This window comes from Schistocerca cancellata, chromosome 1 (assembly GCF_023864275.1).
Source record: "Schistocerca cancellata isolate TAMUIC-IGC-003103 chromosome 1, iqSchCanc2.1, whole genome shotgun sequence".
NCBI lineage: Eukaryota > Metazoa > Arthropoda > Insecta > Orthoptera > Acrididae > Schistocerca > Schistocerca cancellata.
In genome coordinates this window covers 139258008-139271385 of record NC_064626.1, presented here as the reverse complement: position 1 = coordinate 139271385, position 13378 = coordinate 139258008, and positions in this window count along the sequence as shown.

Genomic DNA, 13378 nt, shown 5'->3' with positions numbered 1-13378 from the left:
TCAAAAACAGTTAAGAAAATATATCAGTTATGCAGCTGTTGACTGGATTTTATTCTGAGAAAAAAAAGCTTTATTAATTCCCAGTATACCTATCATGAACCCATCCATTTTAGTTTTAAAGTTTTCTAATCTGTCTATTTGATTAAGGACTCTGTTAACAGGAAAAACAAATCTAACTTTCTATGCTCCAACCAGTAGAACATCATATTCCTGAGAAGTCTTTGCTTCAAGATCTGTGTGGAAGACTATTTCACCCTCAGCAAATGTTACCCAAGAGGATGGCACCATCATTAAAACATACAACAGCACAGCATGTAATTGGAAAACATAATGGTTGTAATTTCCTCTTGCTTTTAGTTCTTTGGTGTACTACATAGCAGGGACATGTTGGCTAATGTTGCAAGGCCAGATCAGTCACCCAGATTGTTGCCCCTGTGAAAGTACTGCAATGGCTGGTGATTCTCTGGCCCCTTCACAGATACATGTCCAATTTGGTTGCAACAATGGTACAGCTGTCAATATTGTTGGAGTATACAAGCCATGGTTTGATGGAAATAGGAGGGTGGGGGAGGGAGGTGAGAAGGGATCAACCCTTTAACTGCTCTGGACATGTTAACATGCACGCCTTTGTACCTGTTCCTGTGTGCTCTGAATGTGTCTACGTGTAGACATGTTCCGAACGCACAGGGACAGGTACAAAGGTGCATGTGTTAACATGTCCAGAGCAGTTAAAGGGTTAAGGTGTCTATATAACAAATAGAGAATGTAAAATTCTGTATTGGAAAAATCAACACTGAAACTTTTGTACATACAGTAGGAGCAAATTGGAAAATATAATTAGAAAATCAAAGGATTGGAGGGTTGGGCAGAAAATGGACAAATTGGTTTCAGGAAGGGCTGAGACATTAATGAAAATTTTGTCCCTTAATAACAGCCGTCTATATAAAATTAAGCAGAAAAAAATTTCTTGCTCACAGTGTTCACATGATCATCAGTGTGACGAAGTTCTACTTACCATTTTGCAAAGAACAAGTAAATGTCTGCCCCAGGGACCTGAATTATTTCCAACTTCCTCATTTATGACTTATACAAAATCTTTCATCACTCTGACAAAGTACTGCAGTATGCTGTATACACATGCATTTACAGAGTTGGGAGTACCCTGCAACAATTCAGAATATGACATCAAAGACAAGCATTGCAGCTGACTGTGAACAAGTTCACACTGAGCCAATTTCACTTGAATAAACCAGTATGTGCATATTTACAAGAAACTGGCTAATGGAACAAAGGCAAATGACTTAAGACCATTTACTTTTCCCCTCGAGAAAGTGGTATATTATCTCAGACTTGCTTTTGACCTAAACTCATGTGGTCACAGTAAATCTGGCAGCCTGCACAAAGACGCTATACTCTGTACATGGCACATCATGGCACTTAAATGAACACACCTGGGTGCAGTAATGTATTCTGGCTATATATGCTTTCATTTGGCTGTTGAGACCACTCTTAAGACTTGATGAGTGTCAATACAAGGCCTTATTTAGCTATTTGGGGGCCATGAGATTCACCTGACTAATACTTCTTGTTGAATATAAACAGTTGCTATTTGACTTGTGATGCAAATATGTCGTCTCGTAAATTCTTAGTGAAATATTTTCCAGTTTAATAGTGACACAGGTCTACAGAACGGAGCATGAATAGTTGACCCATTTTTAACATTGAAAGAAATATAAGTAGAGACACAAATTTTATTCAGATTTCATTTGAACATATTTTGTTTCATGGAAGTGTCTGTAGAGGTTGTGTTGTGGAAGTGTCTGTAGAGGTTGTGTTGCTGCAATATCGTCAGCCTTTGTTTTGCAGTTTGTGTTTCGCCATTGCTGACTATAAATGTTTAGCTGTTCAGCTGTGTGTTAAGGCGGTTTTCCTTTATGCTGAATTGAAAAGGGTCATAGCAACACAGAATTTAAGGGATTATTCCAAATGTGTTTGGCGCCATCAGGGAACAAAATTCTGTGATTAACAAAAATATTTGAAGGAGGAGGCAGTTTGTTGGAAGGGAAACTACCTCAAGCAGCGACCGTTCTCTGGAAAACATAGCAGTGGTACAGCTCACCATTCAGTGAAGTTCAAACAAGTCATGCCAGCAGGCAGCAAAGGAAATGAGGTATCTTTTCATTCTGTGCAAGGAATTTTGTAGAGTTATCCCAGGCTCTTTCCCTTGCAAACCGACTGTGTTACAGAAACTGACTAAGTAGAACAAACAGAGAAGACAGAAGTATTCATTATCATTAGAAGGAAAAGATGAAGTCATGTTCAACATATTGTTTTCAGATGGAGCGTATTTCCACCTCAGTGAAACAATAATAAAGAAAATGTTCAGTTTTGGGGTAGAGGAAACTTGCAAGATGGTCACATATTCATGAAAAAATAGATAGAGCTACTCAGACTGTCGCTTTTTCTCCATGTGTCAGTCATGGCCTAATCAGACAAGTGTTTTTCAATGAAACTTTCAATGCTGACCAATTCAGGCCTAATCATCTTGCCACCGCCTCCTTAGCTGAGCGTTCAGCATGTCTGACTGTCATGCAGCAGGCCATGGTTTGGTTCCCGGCTGCATTGGAGGTTTTCTCCTCTCAGGGACAGGGCATCATGTTGTCATCACCATTTCATCATCATTGACACACAAGTTGCCCAATGTGGCGTCAACTGAAAAGACTTGAAACTCAGCAGCCAAACTTCCTCAGGTAAGGGCTCCTGGCCATCAATGCCACACCATCATTTCATTTCACTTCTGCAACCAATCTTCCAATGAACACACAGTGGTTTATGCAAGATGGTGCAACACCTCATATGGCTAATGTTGTACTGGTTTTTCTACAAGAAATGTGCAGCTGTCATGTGATGTCCCTTCATTATTTGCAGCAGCATCATGGTGGATTCTTTTGGCCTCCTTCCAATCCAGATTTAAGCCAATGCAAATTTTTTGGGGCATATTTGAAAGATAAAATATTCTCATAAATTACAGAAATGAATGCCCAGATAGTACAATTGTTCAGCAAGATAAATGAGGATTTGTGGCACAATTAATATGTGTACTTGTCTTTGAAAAGTTGTCTGCTACAATGGAGCACATTAAATTGCATTTCCATGGATCATACTAGCTGTGTGTAAAATCTGAAAATTTTAGTTCCAGAAAGAATAGTGTTGTGACTATATTAAATGTGTCAACTATTCATGTGCTACCTTGTACAAAAGATTTAGGACCTGACAGCAATATATGTTGAATGGTATGGTACTAGTTTCTTTAGAAACTTCCTCCTTCAGCAGAGGTATGTTTTAACAGCCTAATTCCATCAACAGACTGCTGCTTCAAAAACTTTGAGTTGTCTTCAACAAGGTTTCCTTGCACCATACATGCTCTTGACGTGAAGACACACTGGATACGCCCCCAGGGGGCTCGCTACTCTTTGGCGGGTTCGTGCATGGGCTACTATGGGTCCCCAGCCTTTGCAGCATTTCCCTTCTGTGCTGCATGTCTATCCTCTTGCTATTCATTTTCCTCCCTTGGGGAATTTGTCTGGGATGTTAAAGGTGAGATTGTTCTTACATCAGCAACAGACAATGCAGAATATTCCCAATGTTTTTTTGCTCCCTTTTCCTTTCTTTGTTTCCTTTCTCCTCTCATTCCTCCACTTTGGCATTTGAGGTTCCTCTTTTTCTTCTCCCTCCCTGTGTGCTCCTGAAGGCTGGCCCATGTGTCTGACACGTAACAGGTGACCCAGTCCCAGGTCGACAGGTAGGGTTCGCACGTACCTCCAGTACAGGCCAGGCTCAGGGAAGGGTGATTGCCTGAGCTGCAACCTTCCCAAACTGCCGATTGGTCCCTCTGTCCGGTGTCTGGGAGGTGTGACCTAAGGTGTGAACTATCACCTAAGGTGGGTGCGCCCCCTTCTGAAGGAGGCCCCCAGTTGGAAGGAGCGCGGCATCAGAGATGCTAGCAATCATGGGGGATTTCCGTGCGATGAGGCAGTCATCTCCCCACTCAACGTCTACAAAACGTAAATGCAATGAGGCTAATGATTCAAAAACCCTTCCTGCTGCACCACAGTTCCTCGTGGTCTCACGTTCTGAAGACGGTCAGTCCAGAGCTACGGTAAATCCATTTATTATTCAGAAAGATGTAGATGCAATTGCTGGCCCTGTGAAATCCTGCTGTCGTTTACGGAATGCCACTTTGCTTTTGGAGACCTCTTCTGATTCACAAGCACAACAACTGCTTGCTGTCTCGCTTCTCCACAGCTACCCTGTTTGTGTCGAGGCCCATAGAACTTTGAATTCTTCCCGTGGTGTAATTTACACCGAGGTCGAAATCCAATCTTACCTCTCTGATCAGGGTGTCATTACCATCCATCATGTAATGGAAAAGGCAGATTCCTCCTTAGTGCCCACGTGCACTCTTTTCCTCATCTTTGATAGAGTGGTGTTGCCATCCAAGATCAAAGCATGCTATCAAATTATCACAGTCTGGCCATACATTCCGAAACCGATGCGCTGCTACCAGTGTCATCGTTTCAATCACACTTGAACATCTTGTCGACACCCAGCCAAATGAGTAACCTGTGGTAGGGATGCACACGAGGGTGACTGTCAGCCTCCTCCTCCCTGCTGTATCAACTTCAATGGGGGGCATTTTGCCTCCTCTCGGGATTGTCCCATGTATCTTGATGAGTGGGCTATCCAAGAGATAGGAGTGAAGGAAAAAGTACTTTACCAAATCACTTGCAAGTTACTGGCTAGTCGCAAATCCTGCATTCTCCCATCTGGCATCTATAGTTTTGCTCTTGTTACCCCTCGACCCATGAAAGACATGGGCAAGCACACATGCAATCCCAAATTCAGCCCTGAGGTTTTGAAATCGCCCAGTGTGAAGGTAGCATCGCTAGTGCCCCCCTCCCCCCCCCCCCCCCTCCCCTCATCTAGCTGTGCAACAAACCGTCAAACTCTCGCCTCAAGGGGTGGTGAAGCCACCAGCTACACAACTGGTTGGCAGGAAAGGACAGGAGTAGTACTCCCATGATGTAGACTTCCTCCATCCCTCCACCCAAACAACACCTGAAACTTCATCCAACTGGAAAGGCTCGAAGAAGTCCACCAAAGTCAAACATCTTCTCCTTCGGCAACTCGAAGATCGTCGTCGACAATGTCACCATGTGGTACCTTAGCTTGGCCGGCCTCCATTTTTCAGTGTTGGACTCCATGGACCGACTGCACAAGCAAGCCGATGCTTCTCTGGACCCCATGGAACAGGATCCTCCTGCTTCTGTACCCTGTCGTAGCGACTCTACACTGGCTGTCACTTGGCAGCCACTGGTTGACACCCCTACATATTGTCCTCATTATGACTGTCCTTCAATGGAATGTTTTGTAGCCTTCGGTCCTACAAAGAGGATTTACAGCTGCTTTTAGCATCGCAGCATCCCTTGTACTCTGCCTTCGGGAAATGAAATTGTTCCCTCACGACTGCATTGAGCTTTCACATTACATACCGATTCATTTTGACCTTCCCCCTGAGGTCTGCATTCCATCACATGGGGGCGTCATGCTGCTCACACAGGACGACATTCATAGTTAACCCCCCTCTCTGACTACCCACCTTAAAGCTGTCGCAGTTCACCTTTTTCTTCCCCACCTGACTTTTTCCCTCTATACCATTTATGTCTCTCCATCATTCAGTGTCACTAGGGCAGCCTTCCTTCAGCTTATTGGACAGCTCCCTCCCCCATTTTTGCTACTCGGTGACTTTAATGCACATCATTCCCTTTGGGGGTCTCCCAAGGCCTGTCAGAGAGGTGCTGTCTTGGCTGACATTGTTAACCAACTTAACCTCTTCTACCTTAACACTGGAGCACCCACTTTCCTTTCCAACTCCTCACACAACTATTCCCATTTGGATCTGTCCTCCTGCACTGCCCAGCTTGCCCACTGTCTTGAGTGGTCCATTCTTTCCGACACCTACTCGAGTGACAATTCCCATGTGCTATCCGTTTGCTGACTCATACTCCATTCGTGTGCATGCCCAAATGGCAGCTTACTAAGGCTGGCTGGCAGATTTACTCCTCCCTGGCAACCTTTGAAGAACAAGATATCTCCAGTTGTGATGAACAGGTGGAATATCTCACAAACGTTATCCTTACTGCTACAGAACATTCCATTCCTTGCACTTCCTCTTTACCACATCGCGTCCCAGTCCCTTGGTGGACTGAGGCATGCCGTGACACAGTTCACACATGGAGACGTGCCCTCCAAGTCTTTAACTGTCATCCTATGATGGCAGACTGAATTCATTATAAACAGATGGATGCAAAGTGTTGTTGCATTCTTCGGGATAGCAAAAGAGCTAGCTGGATTTCATTCACTAGTTTTTTTAACAGTTCCACCACTTCCTCTGTCCTGTGGGCCAACCTCTGATGGCTCTCTGGGACCAAGATCAGTTCCCCAATTTCCAGCCTGACAGCAATAGGATCCATGATAACATCATCTGCTACTATCTCCAACACCTTGGGCCACCATTTTGCAGAAGTTTCGAACTCTTTCCACTATCACTTTGCCTTACTTCATCAGAAATGAGCAGAAGAGGCTTGGGAGATACAATTCAGAGAAGAGAAGGCTGAGTGCTACAATGCCGCCTTTACTATGAGGTAGCTAGATCATGCTCTCAGTTCATCTCAATCCACTGCCCCAGGGCCATATGCTATCCACATTGAGATGTTGCAGCACCTTTCTCTTGTGGGCAAGCACTTTCTGCTTAACACATATAATTGCATCTGGGCAGAGGGCACATTTACCAGACACTGGCATGAAGTCACAGTCATACCCATACCTAAGCCCGGTAAGGACAAAAACCTAGCTAGTGCCCCATCTCTCTTACCAGCTGCATTTGCAAGGTGATGGAATGTATGATTCATGCCTGGCTGGTATGGTGGCTCGAGTCTCGCCCTTTACTGACGAATACACAGTGTGGATTTCAAGCATGGCGTTCTGCAGTTGACCATCTCGTTACTTTGTCATGAATGGCTTACTGTGGAAATTCCAAACTGTGGCCATGTTTTTCGATTTGGAGAAGGCCTATGAGACCTGCTGGAGAACTAGTTTCCTCTGTACTCTTTACACATGGGGCTTCTGTGACTGCCTGCTCTGTTTTCTTCGGGCATTTTTAAAAGAATGAATTTTCAAGGTGCATGTGGCTTCTGCCTTGTCAGGTACCTTTATCCAGAAAAATAATGTGCCTCAGGGTTCCGTCCTGAGTGTCATCCTCTTTGCTGTTGCCATTAACCATATAATGGCCTGTCTCCCGCTGGGCATTTCTGGCTCCCTTTTTGTTTTAAATTTTGCCATCTATTGCAGTTCCCCATGGACCTGTCTCACTAAATAAATGTCATGTGACTAGGCCTCTTATCAAATAGACCATTTGCTGGGTGCAAGTCTTCAGCAACATGTGTGTCGTTGGGGATGAAATGATGATGAGTAGGACAACACAACACCCAGTCCCTGAGTAGAGAAAATCTCCGACCCAGCCAGGTTTCGAACCTGGCCCCTTAGGATTGACAATCCGTTGTGCTGAACACTCAGCTACTGGGGGTGGACACCTGTCTCACTGAGTGGAATCTTCAGCGATGTCTTGATTGTCTTTACTCCTAGAGCATAGACAATGGCTTCCTCTTTTCCACTGACAAAACCGTTTGTATTAATTTCTGGCAATGCAAGTGGTTTCTTCTACTATCTTTACATCTTGGGCCTGTTGCCCTTCCATTTGTTGAAACTATGAAATTTCTGGGGCTCACGCTCAATAGGAAACACGCATGGTCCTCCCATGTGTCTTACCTGGCAGCATGTAAGACATGGTGTCCTACATGTCCTCAATGGTACTTCCTGAGGTGCCAATTGAACCAACCTCCTCCATTTGTACTGGTCCTTTGTCCGTTCAAAACTCAACTATGGATGCTTTGTTTATGCGTCTGCACACCCTTCCCTCTTACGCCGTTTGCCAAATAATGCAATACTCTGAGCATATTTAACTCCATATTTAGACACCAATAATGACACTGAAATCACTGCTATCTTAGGAGGACCAATACCTATGACGAGTGTGTTCAAGGACATCAAACTAATATGAAACATAGAATTGAAGAATGGCAAGAATGTTCATATAAGTGTTAAGATACATGTTTCAAGTATTATAAGTTTACAAATTATTATCAAACTCATATAATTTGTCTAACATTCCCTTGCAGGATATTTATACTTTTAGTGACACACAAACTCATCTTCAAAAGCATTTTTTTCTTCTCCTGGAATATAGTCGGTGTGGTGTCACCGCCAGACACCACACTTGCTAGGTGGTAGCTTAAATCGGCCGCGGTCCATTAGTACATGTCTGACCCGCGTGTCGCCGCCATCAGTACTTGCAGACCTAGCGCCACCACACGGCAGGTCTAGAAAGACGGACTAGCACTCGCCCCAGTTGTACGGACGACATTGCTAGCGACTAGACGTACGAAGCCTTCCTCTCATTTGCCGAGAGACAGTTAGAATAGCCTTCAGCTAAGTCCATAGCTACGACCTAGCAAGGCGCAGTTAACCATATCTGGAGAGAGTCTTACTTGTATTCATCATAGAGATGTACCACACAAGAGAATAAAGTTAAGTATATGAGATGCTCCGTTCTTTTCTTATTAGCATTCATTGAGCATCCTGTTTCAGACTTCACGATATTCTGGGTGAGCTGATAGCGTGCCTATTCGGCCCTTCATAATAACACTGTGTCGGCACTTCTGTCGACACAAAACATTGGCGACGAGGATGGGATTGCCGTCGACGTCGACGCACACTTTTTGTGGAGCGAACACAGTCACTATTAGAGAGAGGAACACTGGGCGGAGTGGCATTAACTACATGAATGTCCATGGGCGAATGTTCCCGAGCCTGAGTGTCCTTGGTTTGATTCCGGCGCGAAGCAAAGGGCCTGGAATGGGTGGCAGTGTCCGATCTAAGCTTTTTCTGGCAAACACTTTGAACATGTCCTTTCCTATTGCAGAAAAAGCAAATAGCTTGGCGTGACGGGCAATGTTCACGCGAATGTCTAGTTGCACACCGCGGGCATGATTTCACTGCATTTGTGTGCTGGCGCGGCACACCTGGTTTAGAGCGCGGCGGCAGCTGCGTCGAAGTGCGCGAGGGCAGGTTACCGGGCCGCGCAGCGCGTCCAGCGGGCCGGTTAATGTTACACACTGCTGGCGAAGTTTCAAAAGATTCCTGAGCACAGTCAAGTGTGTCTTGCCTATCCAATATGTCTATCACTTGTTGAAGGGAGGGATTAACTAGTTTCAAAATCTGTTCCCTTATGCGAACATCAGAAACGTTCTGTGCTATTGCATCACGCACCATTGTATCTGAATAAGGAAGGCCACAGTCACACTGAAATTCACAATCCCTAGTAAGGCCTTGCAAAGTTGCAACCCACTCCCTATTAGTTTGACCGGCCGTACGTTTCGTACGAAAGAACGTATACCGTTTTGCAACCACATTAACTGTTTCTTTGAAATAGGCATCTAAAGCCGACACAATTTCTTCGTAGGACAGAGTTGCTACGTCGCGTCGGGGAAACAATTTCACTATCACACGGTACGTTTGCACGCCGACACAAGACAATAAGTGAGGCTGCCGCTCGTTACCTTGAATTCTGTAGGCGGAGAGATGAAATCCAAACTGTCGGGACCACTCCGGCCATGTTTCCTGCGCCGCGTCAAAGTTGCGAAACGGCGGTGCAACTGCATGTTGTGGCTGCGGGAGCGGCGAAGCGGCGGCTGCCGCATCGGTTTGAATGGCACGTTGACCCTGGACGAGCTGTCCAAGGGCATCCAATAACGCCTGCGTCTGCTGATTCTGCAAGCGATAAAATTCGGACAGTACATCTGGAGAATGTGGCGAAGCCATGACACAAAACATTGGCGACGAGGATGGGATTGCCGTCGACGTCGACGCACACTTTTTGTGGAGCGAACACAGTCACTATTAGAGAGAGGAACACTGGGCGGAGTGGCATTAACTACATGAATGGCCGGGTGCGGGTGGCACAGCCTCGCCTGTTGTTAGGCTCCCCACCTCATCGCATACGTCAACATGGGGCCCTCCCCACGGCGGGCGGAAGCCTTATAACACGACCGTTCGCCGATTTGCGGGGGAGGAATGTGGTGTCACCGCCAGACACCACACTTGCTAGGTGGTAGCTTAAATCGGCCGCGGTCCATTAGTACATGTCTGACCCGCGTGTCGCCGCCATCAGTACTTGCAGACCTAGCGCCACCACACGGCAGGTCTAGAAAGACGGACTAGCACTCGCCCCAGTTGTACGGACGACATTGCTAGCGACTAGACGTACGAAGCCTTCCTCTCATTTGCCGAGAGACAGTTAGAATAGCCTTCAGCTAAGTCCATAGCTACGACCTAGCAAGGCGCAGTTAACCATATCTGGAGAGAGTCTTACTTGTATTCATCATAGAGATGTACCACACAAGAGAATAAAGTTAAGTATATGAGATGCTCCGTTCTTTTCTTATTAGCATTCATTGAGCATCCTGTTTCAGACTTCACGATATTCTGGGTGAGCTGATAGCGTGCCTATTCGGCCCTTCATAATAACACTGTGTCGGCACTTCTGTCGACACAAAAGTCGGTGTATACACCACCTCCACTAAAACATTCAGCATTGCGTACTGTTAAACAATGTAATATTTAATACCTACTCAAAGTGCTTCCTACCTGTATTTTGTTGAAGACACCACCTGTAATTTATAATGTTCAATTGGAGGAATCTAGAGATATCGGTACCTATAATTATGTAATGGAAACTATAACTGGAAGGAATAATTCCTTGTTGCTGTTGTTACTGTTGTTGTGATCTTCAGTCCAATTACTGGTCTGATGCAGCTCTCTATATTAGTCTATCCTGTATAAGCATCTTCCTCTCTATATAACTACTGCAACCTATATCCTATTGGACCTGCTTACTATAGTGAAACCCTGGTCTCACTCTGCAGTAACTACCCTGCCCCTACCCTCCTCCCTCATACCTACATACAGACATCAGCTAGAATTTCTTTTGCCAAATTTATCAATGGTTTCATATTTGTGGGTAGCTTATGTATGAGTTCATGCGTGCAAACCAGCAACAGACTGTAAGTGTTCAGTTAAATGTGTTCTGTATTATTGCTAAGCTATCAGAAAGTGCTAGTTTGTCAACTTTGATACAAAAGCTAGTTAAATGTGCCCCTGTTGATAGTGTAATACCTGTGTAATACAGTTGAGTGCTGTGACAGGATAGTTACATGTACTCCTGTTGCTAGTCACCGTGTTCTTGATAGCTGTGACAAGGTAGCTGATCCATCCATAAATCACCCACATTCCATGGGTGACTGGCTGCATTTTTATGGGTTATTCATTCAAAGTGGTCCATCGATAAACCTGTTTACTAATTTATGGCATATTAGAACCCTTGGCTTTGTTATTGTTGTGGCCTTCAATCTGAAGACTGATTTGATGCAGTTCTCTAAACTAGTCTGTTGCATGCAAGCCTCTTCATCTCTGCGTAACTACTGCAAGCTATATCCATTGAAACCTGCTTACTGTACACAAGCCTTATTCTCCTCCTACAATTTTACCTCCCCCTCGCTGCTTCCCTCCATCACCAAATTGAGAATTCCCCAATGCCTCAGTATATACCGTATAAACTGATTCCTTCATTTATTCAAGTAATGTTTCATCCAGGGCTGCACTGGGCAACTTCTGAAGTGTGGTTCAGGTACCTCTTCATCAGTTATCTGATCTACCCACCCAAATTTCAGCTTCTATTCTCTTCTTGTGGAACTGCTTATCATCCACATTTCACTTCTGTAAAAGGCTACTATTCAGGGACTTACTAATAATTAAATATTCAATGTCTCTTTTCAAGGAACACATTTCTTGCTATGCCTACTCTGCATTTTATACTCTATCTACTTCAACAATCATCAGTTATTTTCCTTATGTAGCAAAACTCATTAGACACTAAAAGTAGTATATTTCTTGATCTGACCCCTCAGCATTGTGTGATTTAATTTGACTACATTCCACTCATTACTTTTTCCTTACTTTTATTGATACTCTGGCAACTGTTCTTCAAAATCCTGTGCTGTCTGATAGAATTACAATGCTGTCAGCAAGCCTTAAAGTTTTTATTTCTTATCCTTGAACTACAATTTCCTTTCCAGTTTCTCCTTCATGTGGGACAGGCTCCAAAACTGGCTCACTACCTTGGGAACTGCAGGTAGGAATGTCAACAATATAGGAAAAGATAGATTGCTGCTTTTTCAGCCACAGCCGAAACAAACACACACACACACACACACACACACACACACACACCCCTCACGCATACACAACTGCCAACTCCAGCATTCTGGACAGAGATACTGGAGTTGGCAGTTTTGTGTGTCTTTTAATCATGCCTGTCTGCAAATTGTCGTTCCTTCTTTACAGTAAGTAGTGATCTATCTTTTCCTACATTGTTGACATCACTGCCTTCTTATCTACTTCCTCCCTTTCATCTCATTTGATTCTTATAACTGCTGTATGGTTTCCACACAAGTTGCTGATGAGTCTTCTGGTCTGTGTGGCCAGAGGAAACTTTCCAGTTCCTGACATTTTCTCCAGAGTTGCACTTCACAACTTTGGAGGTGCTCCCTAGAGATGCAAACTGAGTCAGAAAAACTCAGCAAGACTCAATGTTGCCAGGAGCACTTCCGAAGTTGACCAGTGCAGCCCTGGATGAAACATCAGGAAACGAAAATTTCTTTGACAGATGCCATGCAGACCCCAAGACTCATCAGCAGCTATGACATCTGGTTGTGAAAGCCTTCACTGTACCGTCCGTACCAACTATAGACAACATTTTGCTCCATGTATTTTATATGTGCTACTTTTGGGATTTCAAACAGATTGCAACAATGTTGACTTCAGTGCACTTTCTCTAAATGTACAAATTCTGTAAACATAGGTTTGCCTTGTGTGGCTATGCAGGCTTTCCCAGCATAATAACTGATGTAGGTCTGACCCAAGAAAAATATTCTTATGGGTTTACCTTTCTTGAATCTGTCTTCCAAGATAAGTCATACGGTCTACATTGCCTTATGTATTACTACATTTCTCTAGGACCAAATGGATCTTCTCTCAGGATGGCTTCTACATCTTTTGGTTACCTGGTATATAATTCATGTCAGCATTCTGTAACCATGGCTTATTAACCCAATAGTTCAGTATTGTTCACTCCTTTCAGCCC